Genomic DNA, 18533 nt, shown 5'->3' on the forward strand with positions numbered 1-18533 from the left:
GGTGTATCCAAACAGAGTGGTAGGTGGCTCTGCATTATTTAGATGTTGGTAGTCAGTTTACTAAGACATTAGTGGTGTATCCAAACAGAGTGGTAGGTGGCTCTGCATTATTTAGATGTTGGTAGTCAGTTTACTAAGACATTAGTGGTGTATCCAAACAGAGTGGTAGGTGGCTCTGCATTATTTAGATGTTGGTAGTCAGTTTACTAAGACATTAGTGGTGTATCCAAACAGAGCGGTAGGTGGCTCTGCATTATTTAGATGTTGGTAGTCAGTTTACTAAGACATTAGTGGTGTATCCAAACAGAGTGGTAGGTGGCTCTGCATTATTTAGATGTTGGTAGTCAGTTTACTAAGACATTAGTGGTGTATCCAAACAGAGTGGTAGGTGGCTCTGCATTATTTAGATGTTGGTAGTCAGTTTACTAAGACATTAGTGGTGTATCCAAACAGAGCGGTAGGTGGCTCTGCATTATTTAGATGTTGGTAGTCAGTTTACTAAGACATTAGTGGTGTATCCAAACAGAGTGGTAGGTGGCTCTGCATTATTTAGATGTTGGTAGTCAGTTTACTAAGACATTAGTGGTGTATCCAAACAGAGCGGTAGGTGGCTCTGCATTATTTAGATGTTGGTAGTCAGTTTACTAAGACATTAGTGGTGTATCCAAACAGAGCGGTAGGTGGCTCTGCATTATTTAGATGTTGGTAGTCAGTTTACTAAGACATTAGTGGTGTATCCAAACAGAGCGGTAGGTGGCTCTGCATTATTTAGATGTTGGTAGTCAGTTTACTAAGACATTAGTGGTGTATCCAAACAGAGTGGTAGGTGGCTCTGCATTATTTAGATGTTGGTAGTCAGTTTACTAAGACATTAGTGGTGTATCCAAACAGAGCGGTAGGTGGCTCTGCATTATTTAGATGTTGGTAGTCAGTTTACTAAGACATTAGTGGTGTATCCAAACAGAGTGGTAGGTGGCTCTGCATTATTTAGATGTTGGTAGTCAGTTTACTAAGACATTAGTGGTGTATCCAAACAGAGTGGTAGGTGGCTCTGCATTATTTAGATGTTGGTAGTCAGTTTACTAAGACATTAGTGGTGTATCCAAACAGAGCGGTAGGTGGCTCTGCATTATTTAGATGTTGGTAGTCAGTTTACTAAGACATTAGTGGTGTATCCAAACAGAGTGGTAGGTGGCTCTGCATTATTTAGATGTTGGTAGTCAGTTTACTAAGACATTAGTGGTGTATCCAAACAGAGCGGTAGGTGGCTCTGCATTATTTAGATGTTGGTAGTCAGTTTACTAAGACATTAGTGGTGTATCCAAACAGAGTGGTAGGTGGCTCTGCATTATTTAGATGTTGGTAGTCAGTTTACTAAGACATTAGTGGTGTATCCAAACAGAGCGGTAGGTGGCTCTGCATTATTTAGATGTTGGTAGTCAGTTTACTAAGACATTAGTGGTGTATCCAAACAGAGTGGTAGGTGGCTCTGCATTATTTAGATGTTGGTAGTCAGTTTACTAAGACATTAGTGGTGTATCCAAACAGAGTGGTAGGTGGCTCTGCATTATTTAGATGTTGGTAGTCAGTTTACTAAGACATTAGTGGTGTATCCAAACAGTAGGGTAGGTGGCTCTGCATTATTTAGATGTTGGTAGTCAGTTTACTAAGACATTAGTGGTGTATCCAAACAGAGCGGTAGGTGGCTCTGCATTATTTAGATGTTGGTAGTCAGTTTACTAAGACATTAGTGGTGTATCCAAACAGAGTGGTAGGTGGCTCTGCATTATTTAGATGTTGGTAGTCAGTTTACTAAGACATTAGTGGTGTATCCAAACAGAGTGGTAGGTGGCTCTGCATTATTTAGATGTTGGTAGTCAGTTTACTAAGACATTAGTGGTGTATCCAAACAGAGCGGTAGGTGGCTCTGCATTATTTAGATGTTGGTAGTCAGTTTACTAAGACATTAGTGGTGTATCCAAACAGAGCGGTAGGTGGCTCTGCATTATTTAGATGTTGGTAGTCAGTTTACTAAGACATTAGTGGTGTATCCAAACAGAGTGGTAGGTGGCTCTGCATTATTTAGATGTTGGTAGTCAGTTTACTAAGACATTAGTGGTGTATCCAAACAGAGTGGTAGGTGGCTCTGCATTATTTAGATGTTGGTAGTCAGTTTACTAAGACATTAGTGGTGTATCCAAACAGAGTGGTAGGTGGCTCTGCATTATTTAGATGTTGGTAGTCAGTTTACTAAGACATTAGTGGTGTATCCAAACAGAGCGGTAGGTGGCTCTGCATTATTTAGATGTTGGTAGTCAGTTTACTAAGACATTAGTGGTGTATCCAAACAGAGTGGTAGGTGGCTCTGCATTATTTAGATGTTGGTAGTCAGTTTACTAAGACATTAGTGGTGTATCCAAACAGAGTGGTAGGTGGCTCTGCATTATTTAGATGTTGGTAGTCAGTTTACTAAGACATTAGTGGTGTATCCAAACAGAGTGGTAGGTGGCTCTGCATTATTTAGATGTTGGTAGTCAGTTTACTAAGACATTAGTGGTGTATCCAAACAGAGCGGTAGGTGGCTCTGCATTATTTAGATGTTGGTAGTCAGTTTACTAAGACATTAGTGGTGTATCCAAACAGAGCGGTAGGTGGCTCTGCATTATTTAGATGTTGGTAGTCAGTTTACTAAGACATTAGTGGTGTATCCAAACAGAGTGGTAGGTGGCTCTGCATTATTTAGATGTTGGTAGTCAGTTTACTAAGACATTAGTGGTGTATCCAAACAGAGTGGTAGGTGGCTCTGCATTATTTAGATGTTGGTAGTCAGTTTACTAAGACATTAGTGGTGTATCCAAACAGAGTGGTAGGTGGCTCTGCATTATTTAGATGTTGGTAGTCAGTTTACTAAGACATTAGTGGTGTATCCAAACAGAGTGGTAGGTGGCTCTGCATTATTTAGATGTTGGTAGTCAGTTTACTAAGACATTAGTGGTGTATCCAAACAGAGCGGTAGGTGGCTCTGCATTATTTAGATGTTGGTAGTCAGTTTACTAAGACATTAGTGGTGTATCCAAACAGAGTGGTAGGTGGCTCTGCATTATTTAGATGTTGGTAGTCAGTTTACTAAGACATTAGTGGTGTATCCAAACAGAGTGGTAGGTGGCTCTGCATTATTTAGATGTTGGTAGTCAGTTTACTAAGACATTAGTGGTGTATCCAAACAGAGTGGTAGGTGGCTCTGCATTATTTAGATGTTGGTAGTCAGTTTACTAAGACATTAGTGGTGTATCCAAACAGAGTGGTAGGTGGCTCTGCATTATTTAGATGTTGGTAGTCAGTTTACTAAGACATTAGTGGTGTATCCAAACAGAGCGGTAGGTGGCTCTGCATTATTTAGATGTTGGTAGTCAGTTTACTAAGACATTAGTGGTGTATCCAAACAGAGTGGTAGGTGGCTCTGCATTATTTAGATGTTGGTAGTCAGTTTACTAAGACATTAGTGGTGTATCCAAACAGAGTGGTAGGTGGCTCTGCATTATTTAGATGTTGGTAGTCAGTTTACTAAGACATTAGTGGTGTATCCAAACAGAGTGGTAGGTGGCTCTGCATTATTTAGATGTTGGTAGTCAGTTTACTAAGACATTAGTGGTGTATCCAAACAGAGCGGTAGGTGGCTCTGCATTATTTAGATGTTGGTAGTCAGTTTACTAAGACATTAGTGGTGTATCCAAACAGAGCGGTAGGTGGCTCTGCATTATTTAGATGTTGGTAGTCAGTTTACTAAGACATTAGTGGTGTATCCAAACAGAGCGGTAGGTGGCTCTGCATTATTTAGATGTTGGTAGTCAGTTTACTAAGACATTAGTGGTGTATCCAAACAGAGTGGTAGGTGGCTCTGCATTATTTAGATGTTGGTAGTCAGTTTACTAAGACATTAGTGGTGTATCCAAACAGAGTGGTAGGTGGCTCTGCATTATTTAGATGTTGGTAGTCAGTTTACTAAGACATTAGTGGTGTATCCAAACAGAGTGGTAGGTGGCTCTGCATTATTTAGATGTTGGTAGTCAGTTTACTAAGACATTAGTGGTGTATCCAAACAGAGCGGTAGGTGGCTCTGCATTATTTAGATGTTGGTAGTCAGTTTACTAAGACATTAGTGGTGTATCCAAACAGAGTGGTAGGTGGCTCTGCATTATTTAGATGTTGGTAGTCAGTTTACTAAGACATTAGTGGTGTATCCAAACAGAGTGGTAGGTGGCTCTGCATTATTTAGATGTTGGTAGTCAGTTTACTAAGACATTAGTGGTGTATCCAAACAGAGCGGTAGGTGGCTCTGCATTATTTAGATGTTGGTAGTCAGTTTACTAAGACATTAGTGGTGTATCCAAACAGAGCGGTAGGTGGCTCTGCATTATTTAGATGTTGGTAGTCAGTTTACTAAGACATTAGTGGTGTATCCAAACAGAGCGGTAGGTGGCTCTGCATTATTTAGATGTTGGTAGTCAGTTTACTAAGACATTAGTGGTGTATCCAAACAGAGTGGTAGGTGGCTCTGCATTATTTAGATGTTGGTAGTCAGTTTACTAAGACATTAGTGGTGTATCCAAACAGAGTGGTAGGTGGCTCTGCATTATTTAGATGTTGGTAGTCAGTTTACTAAGACATTAGTGGTGTATCCAAACAGAGTGGTAGGTGGCTCTGCATTATTTAGATGTTGGTAGTCAGTTTACTAAGACATTAGTGGTGTATCCAAACAGAGCGGTAGGTGGCTCTGCATTATTTAGATGTTGGTAGTCAGTTTACTAAGACATTAGTGGTGTATCCAAACAGAGCGGTAGGTGGCTCTGCATTATTTAGATGTTGGTAGTCAGTTTACTAAGACATTAGTGGTGTATCCAAACAGAGCGGTAGGTGGCTCTGCATTATTTAGATGTTGGTAGTCAGTTTACTAAGACATTAGTGGTGTATCCAAACAGAGCGGTAGGTGGCTCTGCATTATTTAGATGTTGGTAGTCAGTTTACTAAGACATTAGTGGTGTATCCAAACAGAGTGGTAGGTGGCTCTGCATTATTTAGATGTTGGTAGTCAGTTTACTAAGACATTAGTGGTGTATCCAAACAGAGTGGTAGGTGGCTCTGCATTATTTAGATGTTGGTAGTCAGTTTACTAAGACATTAGTGGTGTATCCAAACAGAGCGGTAGGTGGCTCTGCATTATTTAGATGTTGGTAGTCAGTTTACTAAGACATTAGTGGTGTATCCAAACAGAGCGGTAGGTGGCTCTGCATTATTTAGATGTTGGTAGTCAGTTTACTAAGACATTAGTGGTGTATCCAAACAGAGTGGTAGGTGGCTCTGCATTATTTAGATGTTGGTAGTCAGTTTACTAAGACATTAGTGGTGTATCCAAACAGAGCGGTAGGTGGCTCTGCATTATTTAGATGTTGGTAGTCAGTTTACTAAGACATTAGTGGTGTATCCAAACAGAGTGGTAGGTGGCTCTGCATTATTTAGATGTTGGTAGTCAGTTTACTAAGACATTAGTGGTGTATCCAAACAGAGTGGTAGGTGGCTCTGCATTATTTAGATGTTGGTAGTCAGTTTACTAAGACATTAGTGGTGTATCCAAACAGAGCGGTAGGTGGCTCTGCATTATTTAGATGTTGGTAGTCAGTTTACTAAGACATTAGTGGTGTATCCAAACAGAGTGGTAGGTGGCTCTGCATTATTTAGATGTTGGTAGTCAGTTTACTAAGACATTAGTGGTGTATCCAAACAGAGCGGTAGGTGGCTCTGCATTATTTAGATGTTGGTAGTCAGTTTACTAAGACATTAGTGGTGTATCCAAACAGAGTGGTAGGTGGCTCTGCATTATTTAGATGTTGGTAGTCAGTTTACTAAGACATTAGTGGTGTATCCAAACAGAGTGGTAGGTGGCTCTGCATTATTTAGATGTTGGTAGTCAGTTTACTAAGACATTAGTGGTGTATCCAAACAGAGTGGTAGGTGGCTCTGCATTATTTAGATGTTGGTAGTCAGTTTACTAAGACATTAGTGGTGTATCCAAACAGAGCGGTAGGTGGCTCTGCATTATTTAGATGTTGGTAGTCAGTTTACTAAGACATTAGTGGTGTATCCAAACAGAGCGGTAGGTGGCTCTGCATTATTTAGATGTTGGTAGTCAGTTTACTAAGACATTAGTGGTGTATCCAAACAGAGCGGTAGGTGGCTCTGCATTATTTAGATGTTGGTAGTCAGTTTACTAAGACATTAGTGGTGTATCCAAACAGAGTGGTAGGTGGCTCTGCATTATTTAGATGTTGGTAGTCAGTTTACTAAGACATTAGTGGTGTATCCAAACAGAGCGGTAGGTGGCTCTGCATTATTTAGATGTTGGTAGTCAGTTTACTAAGACATTAGTGGTGTATCCAAACAGAGCGGTAGGTGGCTCTGCATTATTTAGATGTTGGTAGTCAGTTTACTAAGACATTAGTGGTGTATCCAAACAGAGCGGTAGGTGGCTCTGCATTATTTAGATGTTGGTAGTCAGTTTACTAAGACATTAGTGGTGTATCCAAACAGAGCGGTAGGTGGCTCTGCATTATTTAGATGTTGGTAGTCAGTTTACTAAGACATTAGTGGTGTATCCAAACAGAGTGGTAGGTGGCTCTGCATTATTTAGATGTTGGTAGTCAGTTTACTAAGACATTAGTGGTGTATCCAAACAGAGTGGTAGGTGGCTCTGCATTATTTAGATGTTGGTAGTCAGTTTACTAAGACATTAGTGGTGTATCCAAACAGAGCGGTAGGTGGCTCTGCATTATTTAGATGTTGGTAGTCAGTTTACTAAGACATTAGTGGTGTATCCAAACAGAGTGGTAGGTGGCTCTGCATTATTTAGATGTTGGTAGTCAGTTTACTAAGACATTAGTGGTGTATCCAAACAGAGTGGTAGGTGGCTCTGCATTATTTAGATGTTGGTAGTCAGTTTACTAAGACATTAGTGGTGTATCCAAACAGAGTGGTAGGTGGCTCTGCATTATTTAGATGTTGGTAGTCAGTTTACTAAGACATTAGTGGTGTATCCAAACAGAGTGGTAGGTGGCTCTGCATTATTTAGATGTTGGTAGTCAGTTTACTAAGACATTAGTGGTGTATCCAAACAGAGCGGTAGGTGGCTCTGCATTATTTAGATGTTGGTAGTCAGTTTACTAAGACATTAGTGGTGTATCCAAACAGAGTGGTAGGTGGCTCTGCATTATTTAGATGTTGGTAGTCAGTTTACTAAGACATTAGTGGTGTATCCAAACAGAGTGGTAGGTGGCTCTGCATTATTTAGATGTTGGTAGTCAGTTTACTAAGACATTAGTGGTGTATCCAAACAGAGTGGTAGGTGGCTCTGCATTATTTAGATGTTGGTAGTCAGTTTACTAAGACATTAGTGGTGTATCCAAACAGAGCGGTAGGTGGCTCTGCATTATTTAGATGTTGGTAGTCAGTTTACTAAGACATTAGTGGTGTATCCAAACAGAGTGGTAGGTGGCTCTGCATTATTTAGATGTTGGTAGTCAGTTTACTAAGACATTAGTGGTGTATCCAAACAGAGTGGTAGGTGGCTCTGCATTATTTAGATGTTGGTAGTCAGTTTACTAAGACATTAGTGGTGTATCCAAACAGAGTGGTAGGTGGCTCTGCATTATTTAGATGTTGGTAGTCAGTTTACTAAGACATTAGTGGTGTATCCAAACAGAGCGGTAGGTGGCTCTGCATTATTTAGATGTTGGTAGTCAGTTTACTAAGACATTAGTGGTGTATCCAAACAGAGCGGTAGGTGGCTCTGCATTATTTAGATGTTGGTAGTCAGTTTACTAAGACATTAGTGGTGTATCCAAACAGAGTGGTAGGTGGCTCTGCATTATTTAGATGTTGGTAGTCAGTTTACTAAGACATTAGTGGTGTATCCAAACAGAGTGGTAGGTGGCTCTGCATTATTTAGATGTTGGTAGTCAGTTTACTAAGACATTAGTGGTGTATCCAAACAGAGTGGTAGGTGGCTCTGCATTATTTAGATGTTGGTAGTCAGTTTACTAAGACATTAGTGGTGTATCCAAACAGAGTGGTAGGTGGCTCTGCATTATTTAGATGTTGGTAGTCAGTTTACTAAGACATTAGTGGTGTATCCAAACAGAGCGGTAGGTGGCTCTGCATTATTTAGATGTTGGTAGTCAGTTTACTAAGACATTAGTGGTGTATCCAAACAGAGTGGTAGGTGGCTCTGCATTATTTAGATGTTGGTAGTCAGTTTACTAAGACATTAGTGGTGTATCCAAACAGAGTGGTAGGTGGCTCTGCATTATTTAGATGTTGGTAGTCAGTTTACTAAGACATTAGTGGTGTATCCAAACAGAGTGGTAGGTGGCTCTGCATTATTTAGATGTTGGTAGTCAGTTTACTAAGACATTAGTGGTGTATCCAAACAGAGCGGTAGGTGGCTCTGCATTATTTAGATGTTGGTAGTCAGTTTACTAAGACATTAGTGGTGTATCCAAACAGAGCGGTAGGTGGCTCTGCATTATTTAGATGTTGGTAGTCAGTTTACTAAGACATTAGTGGTGTATCCAAACAGAGCGGTAGGTGGCTCTGCATTATTTAGATGTTGGTAGTCAGTTTACTAAGACATTAGTGGTGTATCCAAACAGAGTGGTAGGTGGCTCTGCATTATTTAGATGTTGGTAGTCAGTTTACTAAGACATTAGTGGTGTATCCAAACAGAGTGGTAGGTGGCTCTGCATTATTTAGATGTTGGTAGTCAGTTTACTAAGACATTAGTGGTGTATCCAAACAGAGTGGTAGGTGGCTCAGCATTATTTAGATGTTGGTAGTCAGTTTACTAAGACATTAGTGGTGTATCCAAACAGAGCGGTAGGTGGCTCTGCATTATTTAGATGTTGGTAGTCAGTTTACTAAGACATTAGTGGTGTATCCAAACAGAGCGGTAGGTGGCTCTGCATTATTTAGATGTTGGTAGTCAGTTTACTAAGACATTAGTGGTGTATCCAAACAGAGTGGTAGGTGGCTCTGCATTATTTAGATGTTGGTAGTCAGTTTACTAAGACATTAGTGGTGTATCCAAACAGAGTGGTAGGTGGCTCTGCATTATTTAGATGTTGGTAGTCAGTTTACTAAGACATTAGTGGTGTATCCAAACAGAGTGGTAGGTGGCTCTGCATTATTTAGATGTTGGTAGTCAGTTTACTAAGACATTAGTGGTGTATCCAAACAGAGCGGTAGGTGGCTCTGCATTATTTAGATGTTGGTAGTCAGTTTACTAAGACATTAGTGGTGTATCCAAACAGAGTGGTAGGTGGCTCTGCATTATTTAGATGTTGGTAGTCAGTTTACTAAGACATTAGTGGTGTATCCAAACAGAGTGGTAGGTGGCTCTGCATTATTTAGATGTTGGTAGTCAGTTTACTAAGACATTAGTGGTGTATCCAAACAGAGTGGTAGGTGGCTCTGCATTATTTAGATGTTGGTAGTCAGTTTACTAAGACATTAGTGGTGTATCCAAACAGAGTGGTAGGTGGCTCTGCATTATTTAGATGTTGGTAGTCAGTTTACTAAGACATTAGTGGTGTATCCAAACAGAGTGGTAGGTGGCTCTGCATTATTTAGATGTTGGTAGTCAGTTTACTAAGACATTAGTGGTGTATCCAAACAGAGTGGTAGGTAGCTCTGCATTATTTAGATGTTGGTAGTCAGTTTACTAAGACATTAATTGTGTATCCAAACAGAGTGGTAGGTGGCTCACTAGACTGGGCTTAGAGGGATCTCTGGCCCCGTTGGCAGTGCCTGGGGCTGTGTGTACCAGAGTACAGTCAGTGTGGTGTGTCCTGCAGGGACTGGCACTGCTGATCGCCCCCTGTCACCAGCGTCACGACCCGACCACGTGGGGGACTCAGAAGGGAGGAGGGAGGGAGGCAGGTGGGAGGAGGGGAGGGCACTGTTACAACAGGACAGGATGGAACATACCAACTGGGGGTTTGGGGGGGGGAGAGGGGGGGGTCAGCTCAGGCAGGAAGTTCCCATCTGGGCTAGAGAACAAGGAACGTAACTGGGCAGTTCCACGGCAACAGATTTACGCTTTAACCGTTTTTTTTCACTTTAAAATGTAGCTAAACAAAAACCATTACATTCAAAGTTTAACAAACCATACACCTCACAAGGACTACTTTAACAATTTCCACAGAAACATTTACTAAAACTAATTCAGTGGAAGAACTGTGCAGATGCAAACTTTGGTAACGGAATTATGGTAAAATCTCCCTCCGGTTTTTATGCGACCACGTTTTCCAAAGACAGTTAAACATCTGCTCTGAATTAAGATTCAAAGATGTCTGCAGAAAGAATGGGCTGTCAGCTATGACATGGCACTGGGTTTGAACACATCTCTCTTTTGGTTATTGAACTACAGTAAATGAGGTGGATTTACAGCCGGTAACGGAATTATATCATGGGTCCCTGATCTGTACTACAAAGAAATGCATACTGTAAAACTTAAATTAATAGCCTGGCCATTTATTTGCTTAAATCACTGAACACAACAGGCGCTTATTACAGACGGGCTTCTATCTCCTTAATGCTCACAGATTTGCTCATTTACATATAGTTAATTGTTTAATTCCAGCATTTGAAGCAATTTCTTACATTTACATTTACGTCATTTAGCAGACTCTCTTATCCAGAGCGACTTACATTATTATTATTTTTTTCATACCCCCTGTGGGAATCGAACCCACAACCCTGGCGTTGCAAACGCCATGCTCTATCAACTGAGCTACATCCCTGCCGGCCATTCCCTCCCCTACCCTGGGCCAATTGTGCGCCGCCCCATGGGTCTCCCGGTCACGGCCGGCTACGACAGAGCCTGGTTTCGAACCAGGATCTCTAGTGGCACAGCTAGCACTGCGATGCAGTGCCTTAGACCACTGCGCCACTCAGGAGACAATCTTCTTCATTTCTTGCACTAATGTGTTATCATTTACACACTGTCAAGTTTCTTTTGTCTTAGTATGCCTCACTCTCTCTCTCTCATAAAAGTGTGGTATATTTGTGTAAATGTTCCTGTTTAAAACATATATTGTTCAAGCCAAGCTGCACCAATGAGATTGCAGGATTTCAAACAAACATCACAAAGTAAATGGACTGTCCTGGGACTCAGATCTCCACAAAGTAAATGTCCTGTCCTGGGGCTCAGATCTTCACAAAGTAAATGGACTGTCCTGGGGCTTAGATCTCCACAAAGTAAATGTCCTGTCCTGGGGCTCAGATCTTCACAAAGTAAATGGACTATCCTGGGACTCAGATCCCCACAAAGTAAATGGACTGTCCTGGGGCTCAGATCCCCACAAAGTAAATGGACTGTCCTGGGGCTCAGATCTACACAAAGTAAATGGACTATCATGGGACTCAGATCCCCACAAAGTAAATGGACTGTCCTGGGGCTCAGATCCCCACAAAGTAAATGGACTGTCCTGGGGCTCAGATCTTCACAAAGTAAATGGACTGTCCTGGGGCTCAGATCTTCACAAAGTAAATGGACTGTCCTGGGGCTCAGATCTCACAAAGTAAATGGACTGTCTTGGGGCTTAGATCCTAACAAAGTAAATGTCCTGTCCTGGGGCTCAGATTTTCTGGAGTTGCTCTATCAGGTAGTCACCAGATGGCGCTAAAGAGCAAATTGTACTTGACTTGTAATAAACTAATCAACAAGGTCCCATGTGGCTCAGTTGGTAGAGCATTGCGCCTGCAATGCCAGAGTTGTGGGTTCGAATCCCACGGGGGACCAGTATGAAAATGTATCCACTCACTAACTGTAAGTCGCTCTGGATAAGATTGTCCACTAAATGACAAAACGGTCAAATGTAGTCATAACAGCATCATCATGGCGGCCGCGACAGCGACACCGGCTCGATCACCTGACACCGTAGAATCGCTTCTAAAAACACAATTTGAAAGCCTGACCCTTCGAGAGGTGATAAACTGGACATTTCTATCCAGCATTGCATCGAAGGACAGAGGGAGGCAATGCACTAACCTTCTCGCAGACCTGGTATGAAAAACAAAACAAGGATGTCTGGCTGCCCAACTTGCAACACTTAGTTCTGTTTCCGCTGCCTTTTATTCTGTTCATCAGATGGTACTGGGCAGCATGTTGTGGACTCAAACAGGAATGAGTGACCTGAAGAACTTTTCAGAGTTAAAATACATGACCCGAGCAGAGTACACCTGGAATGCTAGTCATGCTAGGTAAGGTGCTAACACAACGAGGAAATTGATAAGAATCGGCACATTTTATCCAAGCTAATTGATTGTCAAATTCTGTGGAGCATTTGAACTGGCACTAAGGGGAATAGTGTTGTCACGATACCAACATTTTACAAACGATACAATACCAGGCCAAGTATCACGATACCACGGTGGGGGGGGGGGGAAATCAGTGGCCTAGCATTCTGTTCGCCCCGTCCCTCGGACGCTTGTTCACATTTTCTAAACATTCTCTAAAAACCTGTCCCTGGAAATCACACTTCTACTCAATACAACACATTGAATTTAACTTCACACTGTTCAGTGTATAATAGAATACTGCATAGAATGGCTGATTGGCTCTGATTTGCAAAGGCCTAGCTGTGATTTGGCTGGAGGAATGGGAGGAAGGAATGATAATGATCTGCATGTCATTGTGTCAGTCAGGAGAAAACACTGGATAATGATCTGCATGTCATTGTGTCAGTCAGGAGAAAACACTGGATAATGATCTGCATGTCATTGTGTCAGTCAGGGGACAACACTGGATAATGATCTGCATGTCATTGTGTCAGTCAGGGGACAACACTGGATAATGATCTGCATGTCATTGTGTCAGTCAGGAGAAAACACTGGATAATGATCTGCATGTCATTGTGTCAGTCAGGAGAAAACACTGGATAATGATCTGCATGAAAACTGCTTTACTCTTGAGACACACACACTCTCCCTCCCGCTTGATGGTTTTTGCAACTGCACTTGAATAAACTTTCAAAGTTCTTGAAATGTTCAGTATTGACTGACCTTCATGTCTTAAAGTAATGATGGACTGTCATTTCTCTTTGCTTATTTGAGCTGTTCTTGCCATAATATGGAATAGGGCTATCAAATACCAAATAGAGCTATCTTCTGTATACCACCCCTACCTTGTCACAACACAACTGATTGGCTCAAACGCATTAAGAAGGAAAGAAATTCCACAAATTAACTTTTAACAAGGCACACCTGTTCATTGAAATGCATTCCAGGTGACTACCTCATGAAGCTGGTTGAGAGAATTCCAAGAGTGTGCAAAGCTGTCATCAAGGCAAAGGGTGGCTATTTGAAGAATCTCAAATATAAAATACATTTTGATTTGTTTAACACTTTTTTTGGTTACTACATGATTCCATATGTGTTATGTCATAGTTTTGATGTCTTCACTGTTATTCTACAAGGTAGAAAATAGTCAAAATAAAGAAAAACCCTTGAATGAGTAGGTGTGTCCAAACTTTTGACCGGTAGTGTATATCTTCACCAAATCTATGCAAATTGGTGTTGTTCCTAAAAATTTGAAAATTGCCAAAGTTATCCCCCCCTATAAATCTGGGGATCCAAGATATTATACAAATGATCGCCCTGTATCTTTACCACCATGTTTTTCTTCAATCCTAGAAAAATGAGTGTATAAGAGAATGTTGAACCATTTCAAATCAACGCTGTATTCGATATGAGCACCAATATAATCAGAAAAACTACGTCACAGATATGGCTCTTTTGCAACCTGTGGATACAATATTTACAGCCCTTAACAACAATGAATACGCTCTTGGCATCTTTGTAGATTTATCCAAAGCGTTTGACACGGTTGATCAATATTACTTTCTAAATTGAATTATTACACTTTTCATGATTATACATATAATTGTTTATATAGTTAGATTTATGATTGTTTATGCAAACAGCTGTGTGGCTCAGTTGGTAGAGCATGGCGCTTGCAACGCCAGGGTTGTGGGTTCAATGCCCACAGGGGACCAGTATGGGTAAAAAGTATGAAAATGTATGCACTCGTCTGCTAAATGACTAAAATGTAAAATGGCTGTGCATCTACCAGGGCCAAGATATCCTGTGGCGTCCCACAGGGTTGGATACCTGGACCTTTGTTATTCCTAATCTATATCAATGACCTTGCTGCTGTATCTTCTAGCATACTTCCCATTCTCTTTGCTGATGATACCAAGTAGATTTTATCACACAATAATTTTGATTCACTAATTAATGAAGCCAACTCAGGCATGGACACATTTTCTGAATGGTTCCAGATAAACAAATTATCTTTAAATGTTAAAGAATCCAACTTTATTGTATTTACTAGTGTTACGGATACAGGTATCCTGTGTGTGTGTTTTTCCCTCTCCTTCTGCCCTAATCACAGGTGTCCTTTGTGTTCCTGATTGGTGGTCGTTGGGGTGTCCCACCTGTCCTATCCGTTTGTCTGCTGATTGCTGAGGTGAACCAATCAGTGGACATTCCTCTGTATTGCACCACCTGTTTCTGACCAATCAGTGGACATTCCTCTGTATTGCACCACCTGTTTCTGGTTTTTCACTCACATCACACATCCCATTGTTTTAAAAGCCAGTCAGTTGTGTTTGCTGACAGAGACTATTTCCGTTTGTGAGTATGGATACTGTGGTGTCCTGTTTCTTGTGTACTCACTCATTTGCTGGTTACTCTGTATGGTAACTATGTTGTGTGTTTCTGGGAAAAGGGGGATTTAGCAAGTTGCCCTTGGGCCTACATTACCCGTAGGAAGAAAACTGTCTAAAAACACTAGTTAGACCTGAGCGGACCACCCACTGTAATTTTGTATGATTAGCAGTAGCTTAGCGGTTCTTGAGGCAGGCAAGATCAGTTTAGTTTTTTTTTTTACATTATTGTTTCATTCCTTGGGTCCTGCTCAGCCCTTTTTCCCAAACCTTTACCGTGATCATAATAAAAAAAATTGTGTTTGACGGTAGTTTATGGTTGTCGGTGTATTTTTTGTTCTCACTTTCCATGTCACGATTCTAATTTGCATGAATTATGTTACGGGTCTCTTGTCCATCCACCCTAGACTTTTAAAGCCACGGGGTTCGTAACAACTAGTAATAATAAAAAAAAAAGAGCCAGAATCTCAATTGGTGGGAATGAAATGGAACATGTCACATCCACTAGATTCCTCTGAGATCGAACTGATGAAACGTTATCCTGGAAAGATCATATTCAATTTCTCTGCAGCAAAGTGATGAAATCTGTTAGTATCATCAGAAAGATTAGTGGTTTGGTTAATCAGGCTTGCTTCCTAACTCTTTACTATAGCTTCATTTACCCATATCTCATTTACTGTAATATTGTCTGGGCCAGTACATATGTCTCCTACCCACACAAATTACTCATCACACAAAATATATTAGCAAGTCAAGCCCCATGTAGTTCAGTTGGTAGAGCATGGCGCTTGCAACGCCAGGGTTGTGGGTTCGATTCCCACGGGGGGCCAGTATGAAAAAAAATACAAATGTATGCACTCACTAAGTCGCTCTGGATAAGAGCGTCTGCTAAATGACTAAAATGTAGCCTCCTAATTACCTGGTTCCATCTGCACCTTTAAGAAACTATCTTGTCTATTTATGGCATTAATGTACGCCAATTATGCATTTTCATGTACAAATACTCACACCTCCCAGACAGTTTACCCTTCAATGGATTCCTCCAGGTTAATTCTGAAATCCATCTATATAACACAAGACACTGCTTTAAACATCACCCTCCCCACTGCCGCACCTCACATAGTCAATTCTCTATCGGATACAGAGGTACCATGCTCTGGAATTCTTACCTTCATATTGCCAAAACATCATTTCTCAATAACTTCCAAGCGAAGACTGAGGGTCAGCCTGATGAACCAAACTACTCAGTAATCTCTTCCATATAGCCCAAATCTCACACATTTAAACAAAACATATACTGTTAATTATTTTTTTGTGATTGCTGATCGGTTCATTTGTACATTTATGATTAAGGGGTTTTGTTATCTGTTTTAACAACCCTTTTGTATTTATGTATTGTATTTTTATTTTTTTTGTGGTGTGGTTTTCATATCAGCCCTTGGGCTTCCAACCACCTGCACACCGTTTATATTTATTGTTGTTTATCTGTATTGTTTATCACTTTCTTTGATGCAAATAAATTAAACCTAAACCTCAGTCTCTATAACATCCATAACGGAGAGTGAAACGTCCATAACGGTCTATTATCTTTTCAAAATTATCATTTTTCGTGTTCAGACAAGCTTTTTCTTTGAAATGGCAATCCATGTTTTTTGACCTAAGACTTACAAACTCAAGACTTTTGCTAATATGTTCAGTCGTCCAAAAAAGCTAAGTCCATTTCATGTAACATCCATAACACTTCCTATTAGCTTTATTTCTCCAACATGCCAATATTTAGAAGTTCACTTGTTGGGGGTACTACTACAGACACATGTCAAAAGTTTCATTTATATTTTGTTTGTCCATTCAGCAAGGCAGCTCTGTTGCGTTATAGCCCTGTACGTCTCTGCCTTGCATTGATTGACTGGTCTGGGAGTCGGGCCTAAATGAGATGTTGATTGATGTGGACACGTTGCATTGCTCTGGACAATCTATGTAATTGGAGGACAATTGAAACACATTGTTCATCCCCTATCAAAACTGTGCCCCACGGTGACGCAAGCCTGCGATAGATAGCAGGACACATTAGGCCTACATTATTATAGAGGTAAAAGTCATTAGAGACTTGATCAGAAGAACAACAAAATATTAGGCTGGAGAAATACAATTGTGTTGGTAGGTCGATTCCAATGATGGATGATTAGAAGGTGATGTCAGAAAAGCAAGAAATCCATCCGGGGGAGAAGAAAAATCACAAGGTACCTGGCTAGTTAAATCAGTAGAATATGGCTCTACTCTACGTAGCTCTGTTTGTTTACTTTGCTAGCTTAACGTTAGTTACATTTTGCAACGTTTCGCAAGACTGTGATGTTTGCATGGGTGGATTCAGTGAAACAGACAGGGTGGATTTCACCATGTAGAGGACTGCAGAAACGTGTCAGATGTGTCGGCATGAACAATGGCATTCATCCCCACTTTGGCTAAACTCAGATTACATTTCAGGGCTGGCAGTTCAGGAGACTGAGTTGAAGTAACATAGATAGCACATCAGTGTGGCAGAAATAATAATAATAATAATATGCCATTTAGCAGACGCTTTTATCCAAAGCGACTTACAGTCATGCGTGCATACATTTTTGTGTATGGGTGGTCCCGGGGATCGAACCCACTACCTTGGCGTTACAAGCGCCGTGCTCTACCAGCTGAGCTACAGAGGACCACAGAAATGATGTAAGTAGCTAATTAATGTCGTTATCAAAACAACTAAGTTAGTTAATGCCGTTATCAAAACAACTAAGTTAGTTAACATACACACCCTTGCCATGGTAACGTTAGCTATAACTAGCCTGCATCTGGGTTGCAATTGTCAACCTTTCCCTCAATTCAGAGACGGGTAGAGCATAGCTAGCTAACTATTCCTCTTCCTTCTTGTCTAATGTCAAATACAGGTTAGCTGATTGTCAAAAACACGACCTAACGTTAGCTAGCTAATTTAGCTTTGTTAAACCACTAGCTAGGTACAGTAGCTAAGTTTATTTACTAGTATTTCCACAACAATGCAGTCGTTCGCAAGAATGTGGTTGTATTTAAAAAGCCAGTTGGCTCATTCAAATCTTAAAACGACATTGCAAGTGTGAAGAAATGTTGGCTTCTCCCTACCCCCCCACCATCGTTTAATGAAGGAAATCGGAGTAGATGCAGATAGGTAGATATCGGTCGGCAAAAAACCCAGCTTGTTAGAAGCAGCACATCAACCAGCTTCTGCGCTAACGTTACCGTTCAATAGGTTGGGTTATGAGTTCACTTTAGCATAATGCTAACGTAGGAATGTATTCGATATCAGTCGTCAACTTACCAGTAAACGTGCGTTTATATTGGAAAATTCCAGGCAAAAGGTAGACGATCAATCTGTAAAGTATCAATATAACGCCGTTAATTTTCATCCATTTAGAAGAAATGATGCCATAATCCCAAAGTGGCTACAGATCCTGCTTCCTCTGCTGGTGGCCATCTTCAATTGTCGTCAACATCCAAACACAACCTCCTCGTCCCAGCCAGGTCCCAACGTTGCTCATTCCTCCTGCCTGGCAAATCACCGCTATCCTGCTCAATTCAAAGAAAACACTTCCATCTGCTGGATGAATTGGAGAAGACATGCAGTAATTCAAGTAAAGATGTAGCCTACCAGTCACTACTAACTCAGTGTTTCCCAAATTCGGTCCTGGGGACCCCAAGGGGTGCACGTATTTTTTTTGGGGGGGATGCATGTTTTGG

General features: G+C 40.9%; 1 protein-coding gene and 1 non-coding gene across 2 annotated transcripts in view; one reads left to right on the forward strand and one right to left on the reverse strand.

Annotated features, from left to right (window-relative positions):
- Positions 1-18421, reverse strand: part of LOC121584483 (WD repeat and FYVE domain-containing protein 3-like) — a 267617-nt gene extending 249196 nt beyond the window's left edge. Inside the window, exon 1 of the mRNA XM_045225961.1 lies at positions 18115-18421. The gene's annotated coding sequence lies outside the window, so the exon portion shown is untranslated. The remainder of the gene's footprint in view (positions 1-18114) is intronic.
- Positions 11776-11851, forward strand: trnac-gca. Its single transcript has one exon. It is a non-coding gene; the product is annotated as a tRNA-Cys (tRNA).
- Positions 18422-18533: the final 112 nt, after the last annotated feature.

The sequence above is a fragment of the Coregonus clupeaformis genome, chromosome 16 (genome assembly GCF_020615455.1).
Source record: "Coregonus clupeaformis isolate EN_2021a chromosome 16, ASM2061545v1, whole genome shotgun sequence".
Lineage (NCBI taxonomy): Eukaryota > Metazoa > Chordata > Actinopteri > Salmoniformes > Salmonidae > Coregonus > Coregonus clupeaformis.